At 39.2% G+C, this 15,254-nt stretch overlaps 1 protein-coding gene across 4 annotated transcripts in view; it reads right to left on the reverse strand.

The window, feature by feature from the left end:
• ASAP1 (ArfGAP with SH3 domain, ankyrin repeat and PH domain 1) overlaps window positions 1-15,254 on the reverse strand; it is a 191,763-nt gene that overhangs the window by 111,505 nt on the left and 65,004 nt on the right. The gene's annotated exons all lie outside the window — the stretch shown is intronic.

The following is a 15,254-nucleotide window of genomic DNA, read 5'->3' on the forward strand; positions in this document are numbered from 1 at the left end:
AGTACTCTGCAAATTAAATGTAAAAAAAAATCACAAAACAGGAGATTTATAGTAACAATTTTTCTAAATACATAAAAACTAGTGTATTTTTCAAAGACATTCAAAGCAAAAAGCTTGTCTTATTTCTGCTGTGTACCTCCTCTCTCATTCACACACGTCAAACCAACAAAGAAACTGACAAAGCATGAGGAGAGGAGGTACAAAAATAACCCAAATCATGAGTTTTATAAAGAGATCTCTCAAGATCCAAGTCATTTAGTAAACTATGTCCACTTTTTGGTGGACAAATAGGTTTGCTGGCAACTGATTTGACACAGTCTATCTGAATTTCCAAAAAGATCTAACAATGTTCAACACCAAAGGTTCTTGGAAAAAAATAAACTGACACGACATGAGGGGAAACCATTCTTCTGGAGCAGCAACTGTTTAAAAAGAAAGGAAATATGAATAAACTGTCAGCTTTGTCATTCAGAAGTCAAGGAAGCAGCTCTATCATCTGTGCAGCTCAATGTATTCATACATTATCTAGAAAAGGATGTGAATGGTGAAGTGATAAAGTTTGCTGGTGATACAAGCTGTTCAAGTAAGAAAAATGAAAACTAAATGTGGAGAGTACAGGTAACTTCACAAATACTAACTGTCCGTTAAGACCACAGATGAAAAAAATCAATATATACATAAGCATAAAGCAATGCACCCAGGAAAAAACACTTCTGTAAATGTACATATATAATGTGAGTCTCTGAATCCCCCATTACCAGGGTAGGCAAAAACATGCTGCAATTTTAAGAAACGTTTTCCTGAACTATTGCTTGAATATTCAGGAACTACCAGCATATCAAACCATAACGCTGCAAGTCATCCGGGATGGAGTAAAAGCAGCACAAAGGGCATCATTATACCAAGATGCAAGTTCATAGTACATCTACATTTTGTTCTCTGTATCTCAAAACAGTAAAAAAGGGATAAAGGAAGGCAACTAGGTTGACCTCAACTAGGGAAATATTTCCTAGGAGAGGTGGGGTTAAACATACTTATGCCACGATTCTTCAACCTCAAGAAAAAATGATTGATGTAGAACAAGAGAGGTCTACAATCTGTAAGGAATAGAAGGAATACACAGGGAATGATTACTTATTTTCTCATACTATTAAAACTAGGGACATCAAATTAAATCATCAGGATGCAGGCTTCATCTAAAAATCTGCTTTTTCCCCTAAACGCCACCTAGGTAAGCTGCAAAATTTAGATTTCCATGGATGCTAACAAATTCTTTCTGAACTCACACAATTAATGAGAGGAATATCCAAGACATATGTGTATTTAATAGTTCATCACCCTAAGCTCAGGAAATTTCTGAGCTGCAAATTGTTGGGATAGTATCACAGCAAGTTTCCCTGTTCTTAATGTTCTCCCCAAGACAGTTGCTATTGATCACTGACAGTTAAAAGGTAGGATACAGGGTTAGGTGAACTTGTGGTTTGACCCAATGTGATGGTAGTTTCTGGTGGAAAAAAAAATGACAACCTAGAAAACTTTTGAGAATATCTTGTGCAAATAAACTTTTTACTGTTTCAATCATAGCACACAATTCAACTACGTTTCTCAACCCACACAATGTGTTTCAATTCCTACCAATTCATCGTTCTTGTTTCTTAATACAGATGGTCATACTCACATAAGCCAGGGAGTTTGAGAAGCTTTAAGTTAAAGCAGTTACAAAAATGAGTAACAGAATAAAAGTTATAACTAGTAAAATTTAGAGGGGCATACGTTGTCTTTCAGAACAAACTACACAGCAAAACAGAATCTACCAAGTTGTTATTCACAACTTTATTTCTGCAAAATAAAAGCACTTTTTATAGAAAGGGTTGTTAGGCGAGTCTTTTGGAGATCTTACTACAAGCACTAAAGCATTTAAAAGCCTTTCACACAGATTTGGTATCAGTCAACATCAGGCCCCTCAAGAAGGGACAAGACACAAGGTACAACAGAAGGGCGGAAAGCTGGGTGGAAAGCGTGAACACCAATGTAAAACTGAGAAAGCAAAAGAAAGGATTTTTCTCCTTGTAAGAATTTAACTTTTCTATTCGGTAGCAAATATACTTAAATCTTAAATAAATCTTGCAAGTAAATCTTGTATCTGTAAGTAAATTGTTTACTATGGGCGATAAATTAGTACCATCCAAATGTTCTGTTCAAATTCAGAGCAGAAATTCATATAGCTTCATTATAAACTACTGCTCAAGTTTAATACTGAAGTTTTTAAATATCACTTCCTCTTTCCTCAGCTGAAATTAAAAAGTTTTCTGCCTCCAACATTCTGAAGCAATAACATGAAGCTTCAGCTCATTAAGCACTAAACTGTATCTGGTCCCCAGCAGTGCCTGGAACATGATCATAATCTTTCAACATGTACCTTTTCCTTTATACTTCATCATACAGCTCATGCAATTTTTTGGAAAGCAACGTCCAAGACAGCACAACCCATTACATCAATATAGCATACGCACTTTAGGAGCACATCAGTTTGTCTGCCTTTGACCTGTCATTCTCCTGTCTGCATTTTTGTTTTTCTAGACAAACTGTCTTTTCATTTCAGCTAACATGTTTGTCTATTCCATTTTGTCAACTCTTTCTTTTAAAAGAAAAAGAAAGAAAAAAATGTTTCAAAGGCTGCAAACTCGATGGGGCAGAACAGTAGATCCAAACCAGATTGTAGAGACCAACTACAACATACAACATACGCACTTGACCACATTTACTTTTAGCAACAAAGTAGGAAGTAGGGCTTCTTCAAACTCAACTGAAAGCTTCCTAGGAATGCTCAAAATGGATCTGAACATTAATCCACAAAATCAAAGTCCAACGCAAATAAACCCATTGATTACTGTAGGCTCAAACAGGCTTCCAATGCAGTCCAATAAACCAAAGCACTTGAATCTGATCTAGTTGAAGTTGTCCCTCCCTGCTCATTGCAGAGGGGTTGGACAAGATGGCCTTTAAAGGTCCCTTCCAACTCAAACAATTCTATGATTCTATACCACCCTAAACTGATTGACTGTCTTTAAGTTTCAGGAGAGAAGTAACATGCTTGGGGCAACACTTAACTCTTTACACACCAGCTTGATTCAAATGAAATGCCTACATTGCTGAAGAAAAAGCACCATTTCTCTACATGCTACATTTGCCTTGCTTAGTGGGCCAGAAACCATAGCACGGAAAGAGAAAAGAAGCAGGTCCATTCACACAACAGTTTTGTACTGAGGCATGCATATATTTTTCGTACTGATGTGTGTGTATATACCCTCACACGTAGTGTAGAACAGTAAGATCAATATAGAACACAGAAGCCGGATTGCAGGCTCCATTCACATCTTAACTGTTACTGTATGTAAGACACACACCTCTCTACTGCGTCACTAAATGATCATGTGTCTCTATAGCCTTTTATTTTAACTTATCCCGGTCCATCTTGTACAAAGGCTGCATGGTGCTCAATCAATGAACTGCTTTTTAAAGCATTTTCAGTCTACTGTGATCATACACTTCCAGGCTTGCATTCTTTTTCTTTCCTGTTACATCCACATGCTATTTAAAACCCTGCTCTGAAAACAGAAATATTAAATTTCCTCTTGCAGTTTTATGAGACTCTACTATAATCTCAGAGCTTAACAATATGAATGAATTTGCCTGGACCCCTGTCAAAAACAGTAAGATGACAGATTAGGCTTAAAATCTTCCATTAATGTTGAGTGCCCAGGACACAAGCATTTTATAAAATTTTATATGTTAAATGAATACATTCAATTGCCTTCAGGTGGAGACCTCAACATTCTCTCCATTCAACTAGACCACTCAACTTCAAGGCAGACTCTCAGAAGTTATAAAATTCCAATTACTGGTCACCTGAAAAATGTGTTGTTTACATTACTTTTCTAATATCTCAGGCAAATTCATTAACCAGACAGGGACAAAACCCACTTCTCTAGCATTCAACTGACAGAGATCTTCATTTCTTTTTCCTGCAATTACTCACTGCACATACAGGTTTTGAGGCCAGACAGGAAATAACACCAAAAACTCTTACAGCTTGTATAAGCAATAGTTAAAAATTCACACTATCAAAACCTAGTGTTCTATACATTTAGTTCATCTAGAGTCGTTTTAGGAGTGATCTAATCTTTATTTAAAAATTCTCAGTCATGGTCAAACTGTAACTTCCTTTGTAAATTCTTCCAACAGAAGCACCAGAAACTCCATGTGGTGGAGTTATTCAGCAGGTTAGTAGGACAGTCCATGTCCATGTTGACTGGGAAGTCCTTCAAGCACTGCGCTTCAGTCTCCAATGCTCAGGAATCACAAACAGATACCATGTTTCTTGCACCTAATATGTTCTCTACAGGTGCATCCACTTACTTTTAAAACCTCAAGCAAAGCGCTAGCTCTACTTCACACTACGTTATGATGAAAAAGTTCAGGTTTTCTTCCTCTACGACAGATTATAGGATTGTTTCAGAATTAGAGATTCATATAGCAACTTGATGACAGATATTCCGAAATGCCCTGTTGAGTAAGTCATAAATCACAGCCTTCTGGTTTAACTTTTGGCAAACAGACAAAGGTCCAGCCTGCATGTATACAATGGGCAAAATCATTCTATCAGAGACATCCATCCAAATATCTTTGTACACATTGTACATGTGCTTTCAGCACACTACAACTACCAGCAGAATAGCATCGCTCCATCCAGTAGTTCACCCTTATAGTTTGACTCACGAATCAATGATTTCATACTAATCCCCATGTCAGTCAGTTTCCTGGGTTTATAGTATGAACTATGCTCTGCACCTAGCTAGATTGCCTGTATTTACTCTCATTTCCCTTTGCTTTTCTCAAGGCAAACACACACACACACAGTGTTTCAAAGAAATAGTTGTATTGCTGTAGAAATAATCACACTATGCAACGCTCACTGCAAAACAAACGAGACAGTTTTAATAAATACTTCTACATGTCAATTTTATTGTATAATTATCTTAGCATAGCAGTACACACATCTGGACCCAATGAATAGCACCATTACTTGTAGGAACAAGTTATATGACATGAAGCAATAAAGGCGACAGAAAAAAAATAAGGTAGGACAGCTCTTTATTGTTGCCATCAAAACACAGCAACAGGGAGCAAAAAATAAATCCAATAAAATTGAAAAGGAATACACAGAAAGGCAGATAATTACTTTATTTGCAACCAGGTTTGGCCTTCCACGCAAACATTGAAACTATAGAAAAGTGTCCAAGAATTTTGTAAGATTCAAAGAGACATTAGTTGCTTCCGTATTTAGAATATGTGCAATATTCACTAATTCAATTTAAAGGAAGCTGCTTTGCTGCAACTTGTTGCCCAATTAAATCAGATGAGAAAAACAGGAAGCTATACTAAACTACTGATGAGTTCAGCAAATAGGCTAGGCTTTGCTGAAGTAAAGCAACACTGTCACAGATATTTTAACCAGAAAGTACCATACCCATGGACAAAAATATTTTTGAAGAACCTATCCTAGACACGGTGGAACAAAGCAAGCAAGGAAGCATTTGAAGCACTTCAAATGAAGTGGGGAGACAAGGAAGGGCAAGCAGTGAATTTTAGGGTTTAAGTCAGTAGCATCTATCACAAAGACCTTCATAAGCCTGCAAAGTGTCAGCAAAGAAAAAAATTGCACTTCTCATGTTTTCTCTGCCAGTTTAAACAAAGTCTCCTTCCAAGCACTCCCTGTGAAAGCAACACTAGCTTGGCAATGGAACTGCCACCAGAGAACTATAAATATTTTTTAAAGGTAGGTTTTAGAGAGAACTAGCATCTCTTTCCCTATAACTGTACTAGTGAGCAGACAGTATTTTGGGCATTCAAACTTCTGCAGGTGACCCTATCCCAAAAGATGTTACTTCTCTTGTATGCTTAAATCACATCAGCTATATAACACCATCATTTTTTTCCAAATCTGCGTACAGACAGCCCTGGTATTGTAACACTGAAAACTAATTTAAGTAGGTCTTCACATCAAAGAGCCTCTGTAGGCTTCTTTCATCCCTCCCAGAAGAGGTTACAAGGCAGGGGAAAACAAAACAAAACAAACAACAACAAAAAAAAAACCACCCCCAAAAAAATGACACCAGTGCAGGTGCTGCAGACATGACAATATACTAAAAACTGTAAAATATATCCCTCTGCCTCACAAAGATCAAAGTAATTTTTCACAAATCAAATCATAAATGCATAATTTTGGGAAGGCCTCATATGAAGAACAATTTGCAAAAGAAATCAAAGCATCATTTACAAGGTTAGGAAAATGTAGCGTGCAAGACCAGTTCTATAGTAAAAACAAACAACTTTGTCAAAATATTCAAGGCAACTTCATTCAACTTTCTCTTTAGTTATACCCATTGTCTGTTATACTGAGTTCCATCTTAATGACTAACACAGAAGCGTAAACACTCTTCTAGGATAAGAGGTTGGATTAAACAACAGACATAGTCAGGATATCCCACTTGCATTGTCATAGCATCATCACTCTTAGTTTCACAGTTTTCCCCGTAATTCTGACATGTAGTGAGGGAAGAAAAATACAAACACAAAACACAAGCAACAAGAACGCCAGTATATCTTACATTTAAGCTACCTCCTTAAAACTTCTTTGCTAAAAGTTACCCATTCCTGCTGATTTCAAAAACACTTACCATCAGCGTTGTACATTACATTATTAAGAACACAGGAATGGACCATCATGGTCCTGCATGCTTACAGCGTGGCACAGGCTGGCACAGAGTTTGCACGTTCTACTACACTTGACAGACCACTTTTCTTGAGTTCCCAGACAACATCCTCAGCACAGAAGTGCTTGCTCAATGTGTCAAGGGACTTGAATTTCCCAGACCCATTCCAGCATCATTCAACTTTATTAAAATTCAACAGTTCCATAAACTGACAGTTAACAAATAGTTTTTGAAGGTTGTAAACAGGCATTCTGTCATCACTGAACAAAAGCGTTCAAATTTGTTTTAATACCACTGTTATATTTTTCTAACAGTTGTCTTCCTTCATACACATTGGACAAAACAACAGCTCAACTACTTTCATTGTATTGTACTTTCAAGACAATGACATTGACATATAGAAGTATTTATTAGAACAGTCTTGTTTGTTTTGCAGTGAACATCACATTCATATACCTTCATTGTCACATACTTTCATGACATCTACCTTGACTTCTATAAGGCCTTTGATATGGTCCCACACAACATCCTTGTCACTACATTGGAGAGATACGGGTCTGATGGATGGACTACTCGATGCATAAGGAATTGGCTGGATGACTGCATCCAAAGACTTTGAATCAATGGCTCAATGTCCAAATGAAGATCAGTAATGAGTAGTGTCCCTCAGGGGCCCATATTGCGACCAGTACTGTTCAGTATCTTCATTAATGACACAGTGGGATTCAGTGCACCCTCAGCAAGCATGCAGATGACACCAAGCTGAGTGGTGCAGTTGATACACTTAAGGGAAGGGATGCCATCCAGAGGCATCTTGACAGGCTTGAGGAGTGGGACCACGTGAACCTCATGAATTTCAACAAGGCCAAGTGCAAGGTCCTGCACCTTGGGTCCAGGCAATCCCCAACAGCAAGAGACTGGAGTATGAATGGATTGAGAGCAGCCCTGCGGAGGAGGGCTTGAGGCTACTGGTGGACCAAAAAAAAAAAAAAAAACAAAAAACAAACACAAAAAAAAAACCAATACAAAAAAACCCACAAAACTGGACATGACCGAACAATGTGCACTTGCAGCCCAAAAAGCCAACTGTATCCTGGGCTGCATAAAAAGAAGTGTGGCCAGCAGGTCAAGCGAGGTGATTCTCCCCTTCTACTCTACTCTCATGAGACCCTGCCTGGAGTTCTGCATCCAGCTCTAGGGGCCCTAGCACAAAACATAGGCCTGTAAAAGCAGGTCCTGAGGAGGGCCACAGAAGTGGTCAGGGGGCTGGAACAACTCTCCTATGAAGAAAGAGTGAGAGAGCTGGGAGAAGAGAAAGCTTTGGGGAAACCTTACTGCAGCCTTTCAATACTGAAACAGGGTTTATAAGATGGAGAGAGACTTTTTACCAGGGCCTGTAGTGACAGGACAAGGCACAACAGTTTTAAACTGAAAGAGGGTAGATTTACATTGGAGATAAGGAAGAATTTATTTTTTTTTATGACAAGGGTGGTGAGGCACTAGAACATGTTGCCCAGAAAAGTTACAGATGCCCCATCATTGGAAGTGTTCAAAGTCAGGCTGGACAGGGCTTTGAGAAACCTGATCTAGTGGAAGATGTCCCTGTCCAGTGCAGGGGGGTTGCACTAGATGATCTTTAAAGGTCCCTTCCAAACCAAACGATTCTATGATTACTAGCAAGCAGTGCTACTAAATGCTACATAGTGCTACCTGCCACCTTCATGACTAAGAACTACCAAAACCAGCTCTACAAAAACACCGTGCAATCCAAATTTGAGTACAGCAAAAAGCATCACTTTTCCAGAAGATGTGTAATAACCTAAATATTGCTTGGGCAAAAATAGTTTTCATTAACTAAAACCTGAAGTATCTCAGAAATCCAAGTTTCTACACCTAGCAGTAACACGACAGTCTCCTAAGATGACCTGAACACAACAAAACCAAATTCTGCCGATAGCATCAAAAGCATACACACTGAGATTTAAATACTGAAACACTTTCTCAGCAATATGCTCAACATGAAAATTTTTGAATTCTAAAATAGATGTAAATAATTAAAATAAAATGTGGAACTTTGACATATATCTATCAGGAGCAGAGCATAACAAAAATGTTAAGTGAGTTTCATGTACTCATTAAGGGTTTTCTGTCTTGTTTTAAAGAAACAAGCCAACCCTGAACTAGTTTGAGACTTGCTGCTCCAGCTGGATGCTCAGAAGTCTCTGGGGCCCAATGGGATTCATCCCAGGGTACTGAAAGAGCTGGCCAATGTCATTGTGGGACCTCTCTCCATTATTTTTCAAGGGTCTTGGGAGTCTGGAGAGGTCCCAGTCAACTGGAAGCCAGCAAATGTCCCAATTTTCAAGAAGGGTAAGAAGGAAGACCCTGATAATGACAGGCCTGTCAGTCTCACTTCAGTGCCTGGTAAAATTATGAAGAAGGTTGTTCGGGAGTTATTGAAAAACACTTGAGACAATGCAGTCATTGGTCATAGCCAGCATGGGTTCAAGAGGGGGAAGTCCTGCTTAACCAACTTAATATCCTGTCATAACAAGGTCATCCATCTAGTGGACCAAGGGAAGCCAGTGGATGTGGTGGTTTTAGATTTTAGCAAAGCTTTTGATACCGTCTCTCACAGTATCCTTCTGGACAAAATGTCCAGCACACGGCTAGACAAGTCCATAACACGTTGGGTGAGCAACTGGCTGATGGGTCAGGCTCAAAGAGTTTTAGCCCATGGGGTTACCATCAGGCTGGCGGCCAGTCACCAGTGGGGTGCCCCAGGGCTCAATTTTAGGGCCAGTGCTCTTTAATCTTGTTATAAATGAACTGGACACAGGAATTTAATGTACATTAAGTTTGCCAACGATACCAAACTAGGAGGAGCTGTGGACCCCCTTGAGGGCAGAGAGGCCTTACAGAGAGATCTGGAAAGACTAGAGAGCTGGGCAATCACCAACCGTATGAAATTTAACAAGAGCAAGTGCCAGATTCTCCACCTGGGACAGGGTAATCCTGGTTATACATACAAACTGCGGGGCAAGAGGCTGGAGAGCAGCCCCACGGAAAGAGATCTGCGGGTTTGGATTGATGGCCAGTTGAATATGAGTCAACACCGTGCCCTGGCAGCCAAAAGGACCAACCATGTCCTAGGGTGCACAAAGCACAGCACAGCTAGCCGGTCAAGGGAGGTGATTGTCCCACTCCACACTGCACCGGCACAGCACCAGCTCAAGTGCCATGTGCAGTTTTGGGCACCTCAGTACAAGAAGGACAAACTATTAGAGTGTGTCCAGAGCAGGGCAACCAAGATGGTGAAAGACCTCAAGGACAAGACTTATGAGGAGCAGCTGAGGTCACTTGGTTTGTTCATGTTGGAGAAGAGAGGCTGAGGGGTGACCTCATCGCAGTCTGCAACCTCCTCAAGGGGGTCAGCGGAGAGGGATGTGCTGATCTCCTCTCTCTGGTGACCAGTGATAAGACACGAGGAAATGGAATGAAGCTGAATCAGGGGAAGTTCAGGTTGGACATTAGGAAAAGGTTCTTCACCGAGAGGGCGGTCAGTCACTGGAACAGGCTCCCCAGGGAAGTGGTCACGGCACCAAGCCTGTCAGAGTTCAAGGAGCATCTGGATGACACTCTCAGTCATATGGTTTAGTTTCAGGTAGTCCTGCGAGAAGCAGGGAGTTGGACTCAATGATTCTGACGGGTCCCTTTCAACTTGAGATATTCTGTGATTCTATGAAATGAAGTCTTAAGAATCTAACCAGAATAGGATATCTAAATCCTAGTGGTTTCATAACAAGCCACAACCCTCCTGGCAAACAAAACTTGCTACATTTTATTCCTTCTTGCTCCCCTAAGAAGTTTTTCTGAAGTGCTATGGAAAAGACTAAGTTTCATATCAAGGACACTTCTTCAAGTATATTTCCCTCTTCGATCCTAAATTCTTGCTTTGTGAATCCAAAAATCAAGAGGTAATTTACCTGAAAAATAAACTATAATACAAAAGGAAAGGAAATTAGTGTACTAAATTCAAGGTGGGAACTCTAGAATTCAAATTTCAGATCATCTTCCTCATAGAAGTAAAGTTAATCTAGCAGAGACATACTTAAGCTGTAACAGTCATCACTCTGCAGAATAAATTAGCTGACTTTCTAGATGTGGAGGTTGATAATTTAAGAAGAACTGTATCTTTGTCAAACACTCAGTAACTATTCAAACTATTCTTAAAAATCATACAAAAGCCCAAATTTGATAACTTTCTGAAATACAGATTTGTAAAAATGTGAGTAGTATCCCGTTTCCTCTATTAAAGAAGTCTTTCACTGAAGGAAAAAAAAATTATCAACTTTGCTTACATCGGTTTTATTAGGTTTAAATGTGCTGTTTTTCCAAGAATAAGCTCAGTATAAACTTTTACCTGAAAACACAAAAAACACGTTCATGAAACTAAATAACCACTTTACTCTGTCCTCATATCTTCTTAAAGATTAAATTATGCAGTCCAAACAATTTTAAGAAGGACTACAGTCAAGTGGAGTTTTGAATGTCTCTGTGGACAGAGGTTCCACAGTCTTTCCAGGTACCTGTTCATCAGACTCATGGTTCAAAATGAACAAAACAAAAAAAACCCAAAGTAGTAATAATAATAATACCACCACCACAAACACCCCCCCAAAAAAAACCCTCAAATCTAATCAGAATGTTTGCCTTATCAGTTTCCTCTCCCTGCATACTTGAAGAAAGTAGTATGACCTTCCCTTAGCCTCTCTTCTAAGGTTGAAGAAATCCAGTTTCCCCTCCTTAAGTCATGTGCTCTAGGCCCCTAATCATCTTGGTGATCCTCACCTGGACTTGTGACAGTATGTAATTTCTTTCGTGTATTGGTGAACCCCAAACGTAGTACTCCAGATTTGGCCTCACAATTGCTGAATAGAGGGGAAGAACCACTATTTTCTGGCTGTACTGTTACTAATGCAGCCCAGTACATGGCTGGCCTTCGTCACTGCCAACCCACATTCAACTTGTCATCCACCTGAGTCCAAGGTCCTTTCCTGGAAACCTGTCTTCCAGCCAGCCTGTACTGCTGCATGGTACTACTCCATCCCTGGCACAGGATTTCACATTTCTCTTCACTGAGCCCCAGAAGGCTCCTCCTGTCAAGCCATTTCTCCAGGACCCACTGAATGGTGACTGCCTGCCAGCATATCGAGCAACTTGGGATCACCCAAATACACTTGCTGAGATCACACTCCAGCTCATCAACCAGACAATTAAAAGACACCAAATAGTACTGGCCCCAAAACTGAGCCTGGAAGGATGCCACTTGCCATCTGCTACCAGCTGGACTTTGCTTCACTGACCACTACCCTCTGGGCTTGGCAACCCAGTCAATGTCCCACCCACCCTGCAGGTCACTTATCTGGTCCATCTCTCACTAACCTGTATAGAAGGCTACCCAAGCAAACCACATCAAAGGTTGCAGTCCTACAGACTTTTATTTTGCTGAAAGTTATCTCCAGCATCATACTAGATTTTTAGTTCTTGGGCAAGGAAAAACCAACAAAAGAAAAAACTCTATTGGTATCATAAGTATCTATTTCTGCACCAGAAAGACTTCTGTAGTTCTCCTGATAATAAACGTAACAAGGATAAAACAAGTAAGGTGAAGATAGAGGTGGCTACTAGAAAGAAAGAAAAAGCATACATCCTGTGGCTTAACCATAGTAACAACACAACTTCAGGCCTGTCCTTTCACCAGTGAGCAAGAAACAAGGAGGCCGTGTGTGCACCCAAGCGCACATATATGTGTATAAAGGGGGAAATGGGATCCCAACAGTTTTGTTGCTTTTTCACAAGAGCATTAAGTTTCCCATAATCAGCAGTCAAACCCACTGTCCTCAAAGATCTTAGTTGTCACAATGCTTATACAAAACCTCAGCATTAGCCCACTGGTATTTAAAACTGAATATATATATAAACACAGATCAATACTGTCTCTTTAGAAATATAAAATAACTGCTTGCTGCACTTCTCAGCAGGGAGTATACATACTTTCAGCTGTACTCCTTCAGGAAAGGAAACTCGTGCTATTATCTCAGGTGTTTTCCTTCACGCTCACCAGTAAACTTTAGGCCTCTTGGCCAGTATCAATCAAACCTGACAGAACAGCCTCTAAGAGAAGTACCATGCCACATGCTATTAACTGGATTCTGAAAAGTTTCCCATGAAATATAAAAATATACTATTGGTTTAGGGCACTTTTTTTAGAATGTGCTTATATTGCCTACCTCTGCACCTGAAACAATACTAATAATTAGCATTCTTGGCTTGAGTCTGCCTAATGATTTTATTGCAAGGTACTGTTCCATTCAAAATAAGATGTTATGATCTTTCTTACAGTACTGCTCTCTAAATTTGTTTCACATCTGTTTTTAAAAATTATTAACAAACTCCTTCATTGGAGTGAGAAAAATACTGGAAATTAAATCAACCAACCTAATTCTGTTCCGAATCATACATCTGCAGTCTTTCAGTGACACCATGCTGGATTACAAACATGGTTTTGTGGGTTTTTCCGCCCCCCCTTTTTTTCTTCAAACAGCTTTTTCCCTTTTATTGCTTTTTAACTATATAAGATATCTCCACAGGACTCCAATCTAAACACTAAAACCAACTTTAAGTCATGTCACTTTAAGCGTCTCTCTCTTCTCCATCAGAGCCCAAGTTCCCATGACTACATGGTACACACTCTGTCAGGATTTATCTGAACGGCATACTGAACGGAGCATACCAGAAAGCACTTTCACAGTTTCCTAACTGATGAGCAAATATGAAGAAGCCTGTTGGGAGTTCAAAACAAGAAGTAGTACTTCTCTAAAAACTATACGAGCTACCAAAAAGCAGTAAGTACTTTCAAAAATGTGCCTAAAACAAATACAAGTTCTCAAAAGGCAAAGCTAATTAATCTGAGATGACTGAAACTTTGAGCTACCACTGAATATTTTTTTGGTTTTCCTCGCATCAGTCACATTTAGGCAAAAGGAGATTACCTGATTATTACAACCAAATGTTTTGGCTACTACCAAATGAAGCGTAAAACGTATTGTATACTAAATGAATAAGTACTGTAGCATGTAAATGTAAAAGCAGCCTCAACTGCATTTTTGTGAAACGTGCTCTTGTAAATACAGGACGCTGCTGTCAAGTCTCCTTCACCACATTTTCAGTATTGTGATTAGGAGCCACCCATGAGCTGTCACTGTGGCCTCTGTATTTTAGAATGCTCATGTACCCATTTCTATGTCTTTGGTGCAATTTGCCATTCAGTGTAAAAACAGTAATAATTATCCTGAGTTTTATTTACTAGACAAAGAAACTTTTCTTATCTGGTTTTTTTTAGGACGGTCTGCTACCAAAAGCATATTTCTTTGAAAACTGAAGATTGCTTGTAGCCTGTTACGTAAGAACCAGCTTCTAAGTACAAAGCTTTCTATGATGCAAGATTGTTTCTGACTGCCATAAGTGACTGGTTACAAGGTTAAAAAAGGCTGGTTTTAAGTCTAGTGCTGCTGGAGTTGCCTGGATTCCCCCTCAAAAAATAAAAATCTATTTTAATTTAAAAAATAAACAAGGATAAAAAATAGGATGTTACGATTTACCTGTTGTAATTACATAGAGGTGATGCTTCAAGGGAAATAAAGTGATGGAAACGACAGAAAAATTTCTTTCTCTTCAGATACACACACAAAACAGATCTTACCAGTTTTCACAGTCCAGGCTAATGAACAAAGCCTGTACGTATTGCCAACAAACACAAAAAGTTGATTTAGAATGGAAGTGCTCCTGTTCTCTTGCATGATTTCACCTGCCTCCCTGACAGAATACTTTGTAGCTGGAAAATGATCTTGTGGTAGAAAAGTGTATGAAATCACTGCAGATGAACTGACTGTATAGCAGCTTCAGTGCTACATAAGTTTCTACAAAATCATAAGGAGGAAAAACCCTGTCCCTTTACCTTGTCCCAAAAGTCCTTCCCCCAGCACAATAAGAAAAATTCACAGAAACTGAAGCATAAAGGGAAAGTTACATATAGGAAACTGTGAAAATTATTGATACACAACATACTTTCAAAGAAAATTTTAAAAAAAGGCAAAACAAACAAAAAAAACCCCATACTCTCCCCTTTCCCATTTCCAATCTTAGATAAGTGTCTATGACACAACAAAGAACATTAAGAAATCTTCCCCTTTCAAGTTATGTTAGATTACACCAGATTTGCACTGAGAACAACAAAATTTATGTTAGGCTAAGCAGGAGCCAGTCATTCTTTCACTGATGTAGCACGCACACATCTGTTAGAGGATCAGTCTAGATCAACAGACCTCTAAGCTCGAGCAGATCAGCATAGTGAGAAACAAAATGAGCAACAGTCATCGCAGGAATGGTGGTTTGGGTTGTTTTTTTTTTAATTTA

The sequence above is a fragment of the Harpia harpyja genome, chromosome 5, assembly GCF_026419915.1.
Source record: "Harpia harpyja isolate bHarHar1 chromosome 5, bHarHar1 primary haplotype, whole genome shotgun sequence".
Lineage (NCBI taxonomy): Eukaryota > Metazoa > Chordata > Aves > Accipitriformes > Accipitridae > Harpia > Harpia harpyja.